General features: G+C 41.6%; 1 protein-coding gene across 4 annotated transcripts in view; it reads right to left on the bottom strand.

Annotated features, from left to right (window-relative positions):
- DAGLA (diacylglycerol lipase alpha) overlaps positions 1–17104 on the bottom strand; it is a 91274-nt gene that overhangs the window by 73311 nt on the left and 859 nt on the right. For 2 of the 4 annotated variants that reach the window (XM_083416916.1, XM_083416915.1), the window contains exon 2: positions 15951–16129. The exons of 1 other annotated variant lie outside the window; for it this stretch is intronic. The gene's annotated coding sequence lies outside the window, so the exon portion shown is untranslated. Of the gene's footprint in view, positions 1–11946; positions 12080–15950; positions 16130–17104 lie in introns of all 4 variants that reach the window. One more of the 4 variants, XM_083416914.1, reaches the window with a different exon arrangement.

Raw genomic sequence — 17104 nt, 5'->3', positions numbered from 1 at the left:
TTTGCAGAAATGGTTTGCCCCCTTCGCTATATACACTTCATAAGACAATATACAGATGTATAATACCAATCAGGCATCCTTGTGCAGAATGAACACTTCTTGCAGCAGCCCACTTTTTTTCTCCTCCTCCCTTAACCTACCTTCTCCAGCCAAGAATGCCTGCCTAGTTCTTTTGCCCCTCATTCTCATACAAATGAGAAGGCAACATTGCATGATTAACTAGGTCATAGACATCCATAAGAATACTGCACGCCGGACAGGGTTCCTTATCCATGTTTCAAATGGGAACCTCTGTAGATGTCTGCAAGTCTGGTTCCGTACTTATGCAGACTCTCCTCTGACCCTGCGCACCTTTAAAAATCCTCTAGATTAGGGTAAAGAGAAGTATTCCTTGAGCTAATAATGTGCCTGAAAAGAATATTCATAAGCCTGAGTTGGGTCATGTGTGTGACACAGTGTTTTACGGTTTATAATTGAGCTTCAGTTTCAAATGAATGCGAGCAGCCAGTTTATAATTGCAAGAAATACATCTATGCTTTGAAAAATAAGACTCAAAAGTCCAAAAACAAAGTACCTTCTCACATAAGATGAAGTGTCACAAAGCAAAATTCCACTACTTGAACAGCTATTGTTCCTCTTAAAAGCAAACTTTAGAAAGGGAACGAGACACAAATCTACAGTAAACAGTAGTTTTAAGACCATGGAACAGTAAGCAGGAAGGATTAGCAGCTGAGATTTAGTCTCCTGTGTACATTCCTCAAAACAAACGCATAGCTTCTGTCTGCTAATACAAAGCAGTGAACTTTCATAGTAAACAAGCAGTTGCTTTAGGATAAAAGTCTGCCACTTCCTAAGGATATTGTTCAAAACATATGCAAAGCAAAACTGCAATATATATTCATGTAGAAAAATCGCCTTTAGGCATTAGTTAGGATTTGTAGAAATTTAATTTGAACATAGCAAAATACTGCCATATTTATTTGGAAAGCAACATAGTCCCTCATACTTCATGCAATTACCTTGTTAAAGTAGGACAGCAAAGCCCTTCTCAGAAATAAACAATGCAGTACATGGAAATAGGAACACAGTAAGTGGGAGTAAGATAAATTCATGCCTTCAGACTGAAAGGTATCACCACTTTTTATACATCTATAACTAGATGAGCAAATGGTGATTCCCACTGGCCCATCCTCCAAAACACAGCAAACACTTTCTACTGGATTTCTGCTAACCTTATTGTGACAATTTTTACAGCTTGCTTTAATCAAGCTAAAAGCCTATTGCTCTAAGATCAGAAAAAATATTAAATCTATTTTTATTATCATTTTTGGAAACAAGGGCAACAGAACATTAAAAAAAAAACCTAAGAAATACCACAATGAAATGAAATATAAACTTAATACTAGAAGAGAATTTTAGGAGGAGACATTCCCACTTCTCAAACATAGTTAATACCAATTTCCTGAGTAGGAGCTTTCCTTTGACTCCAATTTTTGTCTCTATAACCCTTTAAAAAATGACACTTGACTGACTAAAAACAAACCATCACAAACATACATATGAAATGTAGAAAGAGAGTGTCTTTAACAGACGCCCTATACAAAAACTAAGTAACATAAACATTTATATAAGCAAGAATGCAATAAATATCAACTTCATCCAAAGTGTTTAAATTAACTGATGCTTATAATTACAGGTAGGTATTTATAGAAAGGAAAAGCACTCATTTATCAACTGTCCAAATGAGTGGTAGTTAATAAAGTAAAAAATTGTTCTTCGTATGATGTTATAACAAAATCAGCTGATACGTTCTTGAAGGTATTATCACAAAGCATTTGCAAGCTGTAGTGTGGTAGAAATACAATATATGCTGTTCTGTGTTACTAATACAGTGGTACCTCGGGTTAAGTACTTAATTCGTTCCAGAGGTCTGTTCTTAACCTGAAACTGTTCTTAACCTGAAGCACCACTTTAGCTAATGGGGCCTCCTGCTGCTGCTGCCCCGCCGGAGCACAATTTCTGTTCTCATCCTGAAGCAAATTTCTTAACCTGAGGTACTATTTCTGGGTTAGCGGAGTCTGTAACCTGAAGCGTATGTAACCTGAAGCGTATGTAACCCGAGGTAGCACTGTATTGGTATTTATCTTGACTGATATGTTGTGTAATATAAGAGAGGCAGAAGTCAAGAGTTATCCTTTCACCATTAGCAAACCATTGCTCTTGAATGTGCATGGGAAGCCATCCAAAAGCTAGCCCTTTGATCATTGTTCTAGTCAATTTGGTGCTTCCTGGAACCCAGGACACTGTGAACCTCTGTGGATTCCACCTGTCTGCTTCACAAATTCTAGTTCCCAGCTGGGATCAAATCTACATTTGATTTAGCCATGCTAAATTAAGTTTCAGTTCAGATTGAAACCAGATGGCTTTTGAGTGGTTCAAAGTCACATAACTCATAGATTTTTTTCTCCTGAAAAGTATGGGTTTTTCATCTGGTTGGCCACTGTGGGAACAAGGTGGAGGACAAGATGCGTCATTGGCCTGATCCGAGAGGCTTTTCTTACATTCCCTGAAGGAGTAACAGCACCTAGCTACAAATAAATTGTTATACTGAACAGGGTGGTCCACAATGTTTTGCTGGTATTGATAGTCAGCGAAAGCTGTGCAATCACCAAACCTCTCTTTTCCCTAAAGGACTGCACCCCTGACCTTATTCTCAATCCCTGAAACACTGTGTGAGGTGAAGAACAGTCCCTTGATCTTCTTCCTAGCTTCCAAGTTTGGAGGGAGGAAGGATTGTTCTTAGAACTATGCTGCACTTCTGAGGCACACCAAGTACCCTGGAAGTAAAGAGCCAAACATGCAGCCAGCCTCCTCCAGTTTGGAGCTGGGACGAAATGAATTTGTCCTTGCTGTGTTGCTGTGCTTCCTCGGTGCCCTGTGTGCCTCCACAGCAAACCTGGAGGGGTGACCCTCCTCCTGCTCATCCCAGCTTCAAACTTGAGAGGAGGACTGGAGCCAATCACTCTCATCAGTTGTGGTGAATACAGTTGCAGAACCTGACATTGGGTGTCAATCCAGAAAGTGGAGCGGCAAATCCACGACTACATCTGAAGTCCTGCTGCCAGAGCAGAAGGGGGAGTTGCTAATTTGTTGCAGATGGCCCCCTTTGGGAATTCACAAAACTTTGGATCTTTTGGATCCTACCATCAACATCCCAGAGTACTTATTTCCCCCAGCTCCTGCCGGAAGAGACCTCTACACGCCATCCTAATCTTCCCTCTACCAACAAAAGGGGGAGTTAGGACTGCACTCTCTGTCACTTAAGTTTGGGGTAATGGGCAGGGGGCTGGATTTGGACAAGGAAAAGCTGGGCTAAATCACAAAACTCTCTAGGCAGCCTTGGAGAGGGCACTGTCTCTCAGTCTGCTCTATATTACAGGGTTGCTGACAGGAGGAAATGAGAGAACTCCTATTAATTGCCCTTAGCTCCCTGGAGGAATAAGCAGAAGAAGGATCCCTTAAGGAACTCAGGTAACCTAAACATGGCAGCTTGAAAACTATTTTCTTTTAGTAACACACTCTCTCTCTCTCTCTCTCTCTCTCTCTCTCTCTCTCTCACACACACACACACTTTTATTTATTTGTTTGTTTATTCAAGAACATGAAAGTTTAATAACATATTAAAATAAGAAAAAAATACAACTGCATGAAAATCAAAATTAAACATAGTCACACACAAAAAGACACAGGTTTGGATCACTGCATTTGTAATCCCTTGCCTTTAGTAACCTTGTATATTTCGTTTTATACGCTATTTTGCTTCCCCTGAATGAATATTTGAAGGTGGGGATATATTTTAGAAAAAACATTCAATGTTTTACTTAGGATTCAACTGAATCACTTGCCTGCCAGTGAGACTTAGCTGCTTTGTACCACAAACTGGAAACTCTTCAGGAAAGTACCAGTATGTTCCTCTCAACACAGAGCTGAAAAAGTTTGCATGAAGAGATTTCCCATCAGTTGTATATACTTCTGTTTGGAATTAACCAAGAACATCTATCTACCTACTCAAAAATAAATTTCTGGTAGGACAGTGGCAGCTATTAGAACTTCCATTTTCAACTAGACAAAACAAGCAGAAATAAGAGGTGAGTAGGTAAAAAGAGATATTGAAGAGAGGCTACACTTTATTTATTTCATGATCTGCCACTAGTTTTGGAACAAAAAAGTTCAATGGTCACTATCTTTGCTGCTAATTTTCAAATGTCTCTTGAAGATCTTTGTATGCTAGCAGGCCTATTCAGTTGTGTAAACTTTTTCAAGGTGAACCAGTCATTTTTAGTATCATATTGTACCGATATTTTTGCTCTATAAGACTCACTTTTTCCCTCCTAAAAAGTAAGGGGAAATATGTGTGCGTCTTATGGAGCGAATGCAGGCTGCGCAGCTATCACAGAAGCCAGAACAGCAAGAGGGATTGCTGCTTTCACTGCACAGTGATCCGTCTTGCTGTTCTGGCTTCTGAGATTCACAATATTTTTTTTCTTGTTTTCCTCCTCCAAAAACTAGGTGCGTCTTTTGGTCTGGTGCATCTTATAGAGTGAAAAATGCGGTATTTCTTTATAGTATTTTTATGTACTCGCGTATTTGTTGTACACTCCCTAGATATTTTCATTGGGACGCGGGTGGCGCTGTGGGTTAAACCACAGAACCTAGGACTTGCCAATCAGAAGGTTGGCGGTTCGAATCCCCGCCACGGGGTGAGCTCCCGTTGCTCGGTCCCAGCTCCTGCCCACCTAGCAGTTCGAAAGCACGTCAAAGTGCAAGTAGATAAATAGGTACCGCTCCGGCGGGAAGGTAAATGGCGCTTCCATGCGCTGCTCTGGTTCGCCAGGAGCAGCTTAGTCACGCTGGCCACATGACCCGGAAGCTGTACGCCGGTTCCCTCGGCCAATAAAGCGAGATGAGCGCCACAACCCCAGAGTCGGTCACAACTGGACCTAATGGTCAGGGGCCCTTTTACCTTTACCCTAGATATTTTACATGGAGGACAGTCTACAAATACGTTTTATAAATAAATAAAAATGTTGTGGGCAGAGATATTTGATATCTGATTACCTGAGTAAAATGATTCAAATCTCCTTTTGTGTATGTTACAAGGACTTGTTTGGGGGAAATTAATGTAAGCACAATAAAGAGTTGATGACAATGAGATGATTTTCAAATATATGGAATTTTGGAATATATGATACATGGCAAATAAATGGTTTTAAAATCATTTTATGAGCAGGGAGAGGATGAACAGGAAGTTTACTTTTATCATTCCAAAGCTGAATAGCTTCCAACAGCTAGTTAATTGTTCCCATTTGGTTCCACCTATGTTTTGATTTTTATAGGGGCTATTATCTTATTGGCTAATTACTAGATTTTCATATTGGTGACTACAAAGTAGTAAGCAGAAAACAACGCATAACAAAGGCCACTAAACTAACAGCAGGGAACAACTGGTTTAGATGACAAATTTCCCCAGCAGAGAGCTGATTAATCAAGCTCTGTTTGAAATTCTGTACCCCGGAACAAGCACTAGGATCAGGAAGCTAAAGCTATTTTGGAGAGCACTTGATTTGAAATTCTACTTCTTCCCCTCCTATTGGAACTGCTCACTCTGAGACTAGAAGAAGGAGAAAGTTCCTGGATTAAACTGACAGTGCTCCACTGCAGAACTCATTCTACACTTTCTAAGATATATGCAAAATGGAGAAAATATAACACAAGCAAACCACTCTGAAGAATAAAGCAAAATAGATTTGAAGTTTTACTATGCTATTTGTCTTGCATCACAAAACCTAGCTCTGCTGTTTAGCTACAGTGGAAGATTTTCAGGAGATAATGAAAGGGAACAGAGCAGAAAAGGGAATAGTTAGCCCAAAGTAGGAATCTTTCACCCAAGCCTTTGTAAAATTGCAAAAGGTTTAGCTATTACATCCACCGGTGATTTTATCACCATTGCATACATCTACATATCAGAAATGCAGCTTAATCCAACTATCACAGGTATGGGGGACCCCCCCCCCCATGTTGCTGGACTTCTTCTCCCACATTTGCCAGCTAACATGATCAGGGATAACAGGAGTTGTAGATCAAAAACATATATGAAAAAGTTAATGGGATTGTCTGTTGCAGCTAACTATGGATCAAAACTGAAAACATACCCATACAATTTTGATTTTTATTAGGGCAGACCTCTGTATCAATAGATCTGGACTAGAAAACAAAACTACAGTAATAAGCAGAATCTATTAAAGTGACTGGAAATAGATTTCAAATTAATAATGAGGACTTCAGTTTTCTAGGCACTATAGCAATTATGCTCCTGAATCTTTTTCATCACTATCTCTAACAGGTTAAGGGAAGAAAGAAGGGTTTCATAAGCCTAACTTCTCTAAATAGCTAAAATCGTGCTAGGTATTATACAGACATTATCCGCTCTTTGCCCAGATAAACCCTTTCCTCTCTTCTTGCAGTATTTGAATACTACAACATTCTGGCTAGGGCCACCTTTTTTTCTGGCAGGACTCCTAACACCTTCAACTAGGGCATGACAGGCAGAAATTAAGCAGCTGAAGCTTTTGCTAGAATGATGACAAAGAAAAGCTTTAGGTGGTAAATGCAAGGCTCCTTCCCCCACCTTAAAAAACAACAACAAATGTTGACAACTCTAATGCTGGCAAACTCATGGGAGTGATAAAGTTTTTTAAAATGATGGTTACAAAACCCAGTCAGTCCAACCCACCCAAAGTCAAACACTATTTATATCCTCTTCATTTAAATGTAAGAAAGTTAAGCATGAACTCAAATCTCGCCCACAGAAATGAACAGGGCATATAGTGCAATGCTAAGCAGGGACCTTACTGGTGTCTTCTATAGACCTCCAAGCCAGACTGAAGACTTGGATGATGCCTTCCTAGAGCAGATTACCAAATATTCAAAAATGAGAGATACAGTAGTCATGGAAGACTTCAGCTACCCCAATATCTGTTGGAACTCAAACTCTTCCAAGAATGTAAAGGTAAAGGACCCCTGACAGTTATTCCAGCCGCGAACGACTCTGGGGTTGCGGTGCTCATCTAGATTTACTGGCCGAGGGAGCTGACATTTTTCCGCAGACAGTCTTTCCAGGTTATGTGGCCAGCATGACTAAGCCACTTCTGGCGAAGCCAGAGCAGCGCACGGAAACGCCGTTTACCTTCCCACCAGAGCGGTACCTATTTATTTACTTGCACTTTGATGTGCTTTCGAACTGCTAGGTGGGCAGGAGCAGGGACTGAGCAACGGGAGCTCACCACGTCGCAGGGATTCGAACCGCCAACCTTCTGATCGGCAAGCCCTAGGCTCAGTCGTTTAGATAAATTCCTCAATTCCCTTGCTGAAGAAGCAACAGGAGGGTCATCTCTCTTGGACCTGGTCCTCACTAACAGGAAGGAACTGATCAACCAAGTGAAAGTTCAGGGAACCTTGGGAGGACATGATCATGTCCTCTTGGGTTTCATTATACACAGGCAAGAGAAAGTTGAGTGCAGTTGGACATGCACTCTGGACTAGAGCTGGGCAATATCTGGTTTTCAACACTGTGATATATTACCTGACATACTGATATATCACAATGTCTGAAATATGAATGGAGCTATGTAGAGGCATTGGCTGGCTTCACAGTTTTGCCCACACTGTGATTTTTGCCACCGCCTGCTCTTTTGATTCATTGCCCCCTACAGGAGGTAGGGCAGAGCTGAGCTGGCAATTAACAGGGACTGCAGAAATCAAGAGAAGCATTGGCTGGCTTCATGGTTTTTCCCACATTGTGATGTCTGCATAGCACACGTGCACCCACGCACCCACCCTGATTTGTGATATTTTGCCAGGTCAAAAATTAGAAGCCCTTTAGTATGGGTTAGACTCTGTCTTCTCATTAAATTAAGGCCATCCATATGACATCCCCTTCAACCAACAACAATCTTGCTCATTTCCCTCTCTATGGACAATCCAACAAATGGTTAAAAATTCGAAACCTAACTACTCCATCCATCCCATCAGTGCTTTCTGTGGGGCTGGATGGATAAATCTTCTCAGCTACTTCCATATCCATGACCCCTCATTCACCCTTACCTTCATTTCTTTTAGGACAGTGCTTGTGTCTATTTTTGGATAGGCTCTGCCTGGCACGAAAGCAGCCACTTTTTTAAAAAAAATAAAAACTTGTACTGATCTGTTGCGGGGGGGAGGGGGAGTAAATGTTTTTCAAATAGTTTTGAAATCTCCAACTTTAGAGGGTTGAGATTTGTGATTCCTTTTTTACTTTTACTTGCTTCCACCTACCTGTATGTACTTGCAAGCCTTTTTATTTGTGCACAATATTGTATGTTAGAAAAAACAATAAAATAGCAACATAAATAAAAGGAGCACAATGGAAATAAATCATAATTAAATAGTTTTGCTATTTTCCATAGCTGGTTGTTGTTTTTTAAGGGTGTGAGAGCAGGTAAATATTTGAACATGTTTGTTTTGTGCTCAAATAGAGGGAATGGAAATAACAGAAGGCAGGGTCAAAAACACACAGTGTGGACTTATCCACCAAAGGATCACAATCAAAATATATTAAGCTTGGTTCTGATCAAGTCCACTGTTTTTCGTATGATAAAAGTTTATACCCACAACAGGTACTTTCTATCTCATACTGGATTGCAACATCTCATCTCTTTTTCCTTGCTCAAATGAAACTACTTTTTTCTTCCAAGTTCTGACTATACTTCAGAGGTTTGTAAAGAAGTGTCAGTCTTATGTATTCAAACAAAGACTTGAATCTTACACCTAAACCAATGGCTACAGAAGCTAAGAAAGAGTGGGAGTCACATACATTTTTGCGCATATTAGCTTTCAGTTGCCTTACAGCAGTGGTTTTCAATCAGTGTGCCAGCCATGGGACCCTGAGGTGCCTTGAATGATAGTCAGGGGTGCCGTGAGCAACACTGGCCTCTGTCCCTCATTTCTTCCCTCCACTGATGCCCTCTAGCGTCTCTGCCTCCCAAAGGCTTGCACGAGTGTTTGTTGCAGTGGCTCTAGCTACATGCTCCCCAGGCAAATGGTGCCTCTGGGGCTGACCAGGGGGTACTGGCTGGCAGAAGCTGAGAAGGCCTCAGAGTAAGCAAGCAAGTGGGTGAGGGAGCCCAGCCAGCCAGTCCACCCGCCCTTACTGTTGGGAATGGTCAGACAAGTGGGAGGCTGGACAGGCAGACAGGCGTTGCACTGGCTTCTCTTGTGTTTTCTGTGTGCAAGACCTGCCTGGGAACAGAGGGCCTGGTGCTGAAGGTGAACCTTTCCACCATGCAGGCCCGGCAGTGCTCGCTGCTGCCACTGCTACCTCCCAAGGTAAGGTGCTGGCCCCATGTTCACCTTTGGTCAGTCTTCACTGGGCCACTAAGGCTGGGAGAATCCTCTTCCAAGGCCCCTGTGGAGCAATGTAAGGGGGCACCTATCTTTGGGGTGGGGTGGGGTGGGGCAGCTCAGAGACCAGGGGCAGCAGCAGTAGCTGCCCAGAGGACTCCCAAGGAGAGTGGAGAGGGGCTGAAGGAACACTCCACAAGGGAGGGTGTTTGAAAAAGGGTGAGAGGCTGCCAGCTCTGCAGGCAAGGGGTGACATAACTGGGCTCCTGAGTCCCATAGGGGTGCTGCAGAAAGAAGGTAGTTGGTCAAGGGAGCCATGGACTCAAAAAAGTTGAAAACCTCTGCCTTACAGTATATGTTAAGCCTATTAAATGCTTGCCTTCCAGCAAAACTAGTTAGACAGCATCTGCCATCTCAGCGTGGCTTCTTGAAAAGAAACAACTCACGTATTCAAATTTAGTGTGTTCCTTATTTTGCAAAGCTTCCTTTTGGCATGATGTGTAAGAAGCCATTCAATCATAAGACAAAATAGCTTTTTCACGTTTTTCAAGCAGTTCCCATTGATGTTCATGGCACATGGCACTGATTCACATCAAAGAAACCACACCCTGAGGAAGGAAGGAAGACTATAAACTCCATAGCATTTGTTTCCACGGCTCACTTGCCCCCAAAAGATGTTACATACTGGCACAAAGCCTACTGGGAACAATAGCCTATTCACATGGACTGACCCATCTGCCTGAGAAATATTGGATCATCATAATCTAGTACAATATATTGTATGTATGCATACGCCTTGGCACGGCAATATTATATATTAGCATTATACATGCACTGAAGTACATGTGTATGGATTGAGGTACAGGGAATACCACACAGATGTGAAGTACTGATAGAAATTACAGCAGCACTTTTCAATTTACATGTTCCATACCAAATGCACATGTTACACTACATCTCCATTGTATACACACAGAATCACAAAGATAGATGTACCTCTGGGAACTAACTAAATATGATAGCATAGCTGTTTACCTTCACAGTGTTTCCCTTGCTCTAAAGACCTGAGTTTAATTGTGAAAGACATGTGACTAGTCTGTGCAATGGCACCTGGGGTCTCTTGCATACAAAATGTGTGCTCTATCATTGAGAGACAGATGTTTATTCCACACACCCATAGTATAATCAATAAAAGTTGGCCCAGCTTCTCAATCTATTTCAACCTCCCCTACCTGGTGCCCTCCAGACGTTTTGGAGTACAACTCCCATTAACCATGATGCTGACTAGAACGCATCGGAGCTGATCTATTAAGTGTCTGCAATCCTAAGTATACTTATAAGGAAGCATGTCTCACGGAAATTAAGACTCACCTCCAAACTGGCATGGCTTAGGTTGTTAGCTTCCCATTCTAGGAGACCAACACTGCGAGGATATCCTCATTCAGACTGTAATGTATGATCAGTGGAAACAGTTGGTCCTGGCAAGTATCAACAACTCTCTCCAACCTGATAATTGCCACCTGCCCAGATTTAAACTTGTCTGAATTAATTTTAAGATGCATTTTAATTAACTGATGTCTGTTTTTATGCATATTGTGTTGTTTTTATGATGTTAGCTGGTCTGAGCCTGGCCTCGGCCGGGATACAATTAAAAAATATTATTATTATTATTCACAGATAAGCACTGGCATATCTCTTGCCCATAGCATTCTGTTGAAAGTAGATTATATGTGTGAAAGAGGGGGGAGAGATAAAGTTTTTTAAAAATGTATTTTCAGCTTTCAGTATTAAGAGACATTTACAACATTACTGTGTGACAAAGAAATGCCCCTCTATCATGACATTGTTTCCTGTATTACTCAACACATGAACAAGTGCAACTGTAACTGTAACTCAACACTCAAATCTACATACATACATTTTAAAAGTCTCAAAGAACATGATACTCTATACACACATACTAAATGAAGCGTCTTCTTACAAAACTTGGTACAGTGAATATAATGGGCAGGATTCAACTAACCACAGCAGAAGCCCACCCAAGGATATCCACTAGCGCAACAGGGCTTTCCCCCCTGAAATTGGCTGGGGGGAAGTGTCATGAGGAACCCCAGAACAGCATACAGGGAGAAGAGAGGGGGGATTATGCCATCTGGCAAGCTGAAAATCTTGCACTGGCTGAAAGATTGCCATAGTGCTACGTTGAATTCATTTCAATAACTGAACCTGTCTTTTCTGGAATATTTCTTTTACAAAAAGTGGGTGGGGGATGTAATTATCTGTACTCATTTAGCATCATTATTTCTGATTGAATAGCAGAAAGTTATGTACCCAGATATTATATCTACATTGCTGATTATTCTCCCTAATTACACAATTGTTTTCAGTTCTTTAAAATGAAAACCATCATTTGTAATCATTTGAGGAACTAGCTTTCTTACTCTCCTCTAAGCTCCACCAATAGAGAAGTTAAACATCCGTTTCAACAGTTATTGTCAGATTACTTACATGACTCTTCAACTTTAAGCCAGTAGTTCCTGCTACAAGCATGTGATTATTTACACTTTCCAGTAAGACTTCGTCCATGTATGTTTTCCTGAGTCAAGTTTTATAAACTTCAAAATCCACAGCTGGGCAATATCTTTATTAGGATTACAAAATAATAAGTAAGCTTTGTGAAGTGATTGGTTGCATTTAATAGACAGAGAATAGCCTACTTAAGGCTTGCTTCAAAATACTAGACTTTCTGGTATGTGTGGGCAGTAGCTTGTTCCTTTGGCCTAAAGACTATTAGAGCTTAATCACACTACCAGCTAACAACACATGGTTCAACTATATTTCAGCCATTACAGTAGACTACCCCCAACTCCTATTCAATACATTCACAATATATGACAGTCACCATGCTGTAGAGGAGGAAAGCTTTGCTACCTAGGATGATGTATATCTCTCTATCTATAATCTACCTACCTACCTACATACCTACCTAGGGAAGGGCAGATATGTTTCAACATTGATGACAATGTGCCGCTGTCAAAGACCTAAGAATTAAGGTGAAAGGTAAGAGATTCATAAGTCAGTGTACCATTACCACAAGGGAAGGTGGTAGCCTTGCTTGTGTTCTTTTTTTGAAAAAATGCTGCATGAGTAGTTCATAAAATGAGTCTGATATGGTAGTGGTGTCATTTTTACTAAGATTTCACATGTGCTATCTAACAGATTGCACAAACACATTCTAAACAGTGGTTCTGTGAGCAAAACTCCTTGTTCCCATACAGAATAAATCACAGTTTGAATACTTCAAACCACTGGAATGTTTTCAGCTATACTTATACATTATTACCAACACAGCTCACCTTACAGATACTGCCTAGCAGCAACCAAAGTAACCAATGAAGAAACCAAATTATGCCAGGTGTATGCTTACCAATACAGGAGTTTATGCTATCCTGTAATTCTATTATTTCCCAGCTGCCACCACTTCAGAGCATTTTCTGCACAATCTGACCACACAGAAGTTTCCTCCTGCTACACAATATAAAATGCAGTAACTTCTCTATTACACTTGAGTATAGTATCAGAAATCAGTATGTGAGGTCTGTGTGACGAGGCAAACAACTATATATTTGTACAAGCAATCACTTTTTCAGAAATGCAGAAATGTTGTAGAGATGTAACTGCCTGATGATACACACTTCTCTGTTTTCCATTACGAGCTTGGCCAAATCATTGCTGCATACTCCATCATTTTTCAAGCTAAGCCCTGAAAATAAGGCACAGTCTGACCACCACTTCTGCAACTGCATTTATATATTTCGGTGTAATTGCTGTGGGCATCCACAGGCATGACAAATAGAGCAACTCTTCCTATCCCTAGGCTTTTACTCCAAGTGGAGTATTCCCTTTCTCTCTCCTCCAATTCCTGAGGCACCCCACTTTCTCCTCCCCAGGTGCTACATTTTCTTCCCTCTAGTCTCCCAGATTGTTCCCCTTGCCCTCCTATCCTCTCAGTCATGTATGTTTCACCTGTTCTTCTGCTAAGATGTTGTTCCGAGCCTTTAATGCTCCCAACCAGTGGCGTAGCATGGGTTGTCAGCACCCGGGGCAAGGCAAGTAATTTGCCCCCCCCCCGCACTGTCCCTCCCCCAGATAGTCCCTCGCTCTCTCTCCACACCGCACCGCACGCCTGGCACCCTCCCCTCCACAGTGGGCGGCAACCCGGAGGCTCGGATCGGATTCGCATAGCCAGCACTGCAGTGAGAGAGAGTGAGTGAGCCAGGTAGGGGCAGAGAGCTGCGAGTGCGAGCGCCCCCCCAGATGTTGCGCCCGGTGCGGCCGGCCCCCCCTGCACCCCCCACGCTATGCCACTGCTCCCAACCTCCTCCTTCAACTCCATGTATGTTTCGTGGCTAGGGAAGTCACTTCATAATGAAGGGGCAGTGAGGACAGCACTTAAAGAGAATCCACAGCTGCACAGTGGTTCCACTGCCCCACGAGTGCCATGTTGGCGACGTCAGAACTATGAGCATTGAAGTGTCAAATAGTTTTGAACTTTGCTGTTGCCTCCATTTACAGTAGTGCCTTTTTCCACATTGGGCACGACTCATACAGCAGACCAGTCTCTGCTGCAGTATTAACACTGCAGCACCCCCACAAGATGTTTCTTATTAACTGAGTTGGTGCAGGGGTAGTAAGGTCTGCATGGGAGTAAAGGCATTTGCCCTGGAATCCATTTCTCCTCACTTCTAAGAATGGGTGCCCACTGCAGTAACTTAATACTAATGTAAAAGTACATGTTCAGAAGCACTTTTATTTCCTTCTTCACATATTAGAGGGCTCACCCCCTAGTACTGAAAATAGCATTATTGCAGGGCTGAAACCCAGAACAGTTTAAACCTTGATAATGGCACCATTTTCTTTTGAAATTTATAAATTGTCTTTTTCTTTGAAGAAACAACATGGTCAAAGATATGACGTGGTATTGCTAATGGGCAGGATGAAAGAAGGAAGGGTGGGGTTCTGATCAATAAGACCAACAGTAGCTTGCAAGCAACTTTTCTACTTACATCACAGTACAATACAGAAGTAAAGCACTCTAAATAAGGCCCAACCAACAGCTGAAAATGCACTTCATTTCATGGAGAACACTGAATTTCAGAGTATGGGATGGCTTCCAGCTGATATAATAAAACTATTACCAAAACCCTATTGTGGACTTAGTGGCTGTAGCTTCACCACCAGTGCTGAATACAATTTCACTTTGCAATGAGTCAAATGGGGGTGGGGAACCTGGTGGGACTCTGTCTTCCGAGCTCACCTTCAGCAGAAGTTCTGATCAACATAATAAGATTCTACTGGCAGTAAGGAGCTTATCTGTGCTATTTTACAGATGGAGCAGGGACAAAATTTGCAAGGCCTAACAGAAGTATCATAAGTGCTGTTAATCTTAGTTTGCATGAATATAGCATAATAGGCAATACAGTCCTTAACGGTATGACCTCTCTGCTTAAAAAAGGCAAAAATCATCTGTTCCACTAAGCTCATTATTATCACGAGGATGTCTTTGTAACAGATGAATGAAACAAAATGTACATTCCTTAATCAGAAGGTTTGTGAGCCTTGATATCATAGCACACACAGTACTCAGAATACTCTCAATTATTTATTAAAACATTGAATTTCATGACCTGCTCTGTTTAGCAAGACTTTGGTAGAAACAGCGCAGAATTAAGCAATTGTGCCAGGTCATCAAACAAAGGGGGGAGGGGAGCACTTGATCCAAGAAATCACTAGTATATCAAACGTTACCCATTTACACTCATAGAAAGCAGCTCTATTATCTATTTTCACTGTGAGCAGCACTGTCTTCTCTAGCAATACCTCTGCACATCAACCAAAGAAATGGCATAATCCAGTACACTGAATTAGCGACCCACCCATTAACATTGTATTCCAAAGTCTTAAAACACATTCACCATTTGACCACCCTTCCCACAGGCATCCTTCACACATCCACAATCATATCACTGGCTGCGTCTTTTAATAAGCACATGTAATATTAATATAAACTGCCCCTCAAGTGGGTACTTGTCCAGTCAGGATCACAAGCGTGTAGAAACACACACCATAGTTGCAACCTGGCTATAGGCTTATCCCCCAATTCCATTTTAACAATTTTTGCCTGTGTCTGTAAGACTTTTGAGGCAGCATGTTCCAAAATTTGTCTTGTTCTGCTCTCAGTGTTTGACTTCTAGGCAATTATAGCCTTTTCCCTCCATATGAATTTACCAGGATCCTACAATACGGGTGCTGAACTAGAATCTGGGAGACTAAGGTTCAAATCCCTACTCAGCTGTGAAGCTTAGTGAATGATCTTAGGCCACTTACAGCTTCTCAGCCTAGCCTACCTCTCAAGGTTGTTGTGAGGATGAAGCAGGTGTGGGAGAAGCATGTATGCCACCTTGAGCTTCTTGAAGGAAAGGGAGGATATAAATATATACAAAGGACTGTACCTCAATGGTAGAATACATGTTTTGCATGCAGAAGATCCCCGGTTCAATCCCTGGTATCTCCAGGCAGGACTGGGAATGTTCCCATCAGAAACCCTAGACAGCTGCTGCTTGTCAGTGTCGACAGTACTGAGCTAGATGGACCAGTCCACTGACTCAGGATAAGGCAGCTTCCTGTAAACCTGTGAAATAAATATATCAATCTGAGTCTCTTCTCTGTGTACTCCCTCCAAGAGATGTCCAAAGCATGGCAACAAGAAAACAGGCTTTTTCTGTGGCAGCCCCCAGTTATGGAAAATATTCCTCAGGGAAGCTCCTCTGGTGGTGACACTGTCATGCTGTCAGGCAAATACATATTTATTTTTCCGAGCATTTGGATAGTGACCTGGCTTTTGGTGGTCATTTGGTGTCAATTCTAGTTTTGTATGGGGATACTTATTCTTTAGATGATATTTTGGAAGAATTCTGCGGTGTGTTTGCATTCTATTGTTTTAAGGAATACTTTCATATATATTGTATTTTTGGCATTTTATTTATAGTTTGTTAAGTTTATTTGGGGTTAAAGGATGCAATTCACAATTTTATAAACTGAACTAAGCCAAGCCTAATAAGCCAAACATAAACACAATGTCCTATCAAAATGAGGAATGCTTAAATTCTGTGCAAGTCAATGAAACTAAAGCTACAATCCTAAACACACAGAAGTATCCATTGAATTGAAAAGGACTTCTGAGCAAACATGCATAGGATCACACTGCATACTGCAAGGTCTCATTACATTTCAATGTAATCTGAGCACATGCAACTTTCAACAGATTGCACCCAGTGATAATATTGCCTGATATTCAGGCCCAGCAGGTATGTTCTTATGGAGACAACCCACTCAGATATAAAGGACCAGTTCCTTCCCCCACTCCCTCAAGATATAGAAAGAGTCCCCCTTTTCCTGCGAAGTAAATGCCTATTAATACAAATCCAGCCCCCATAATGCACATGCAAACGCGAATGACATTTTCTTCTGCAATCCAAGACAGGAACACCAGAATATATTAAGGAAGTAGCTTCAGACCGCCAGCTCCGCCAAGGGCCAGCATGAGCCCAACATGAACCACCGTGGTGTTGAGTGTCCAGATTAAATTCAGCAAAAACGGATCGTT

This window comes from Podarcis tiliguerta (genome assembly GCF_965153285.1).
Source record: "Podarcis tiliguerta genome assembly, chromosome: 1".
Lineage (NCBI taxonomy): Eukaryota > Metazoa > Chordata > Lepidosauria > Squamata > Lacertidae > Podarcis > Podarcis tiliguerta.
This window is presented reverse-complemented; position numbering and strand designations above follow the sequence as displayed.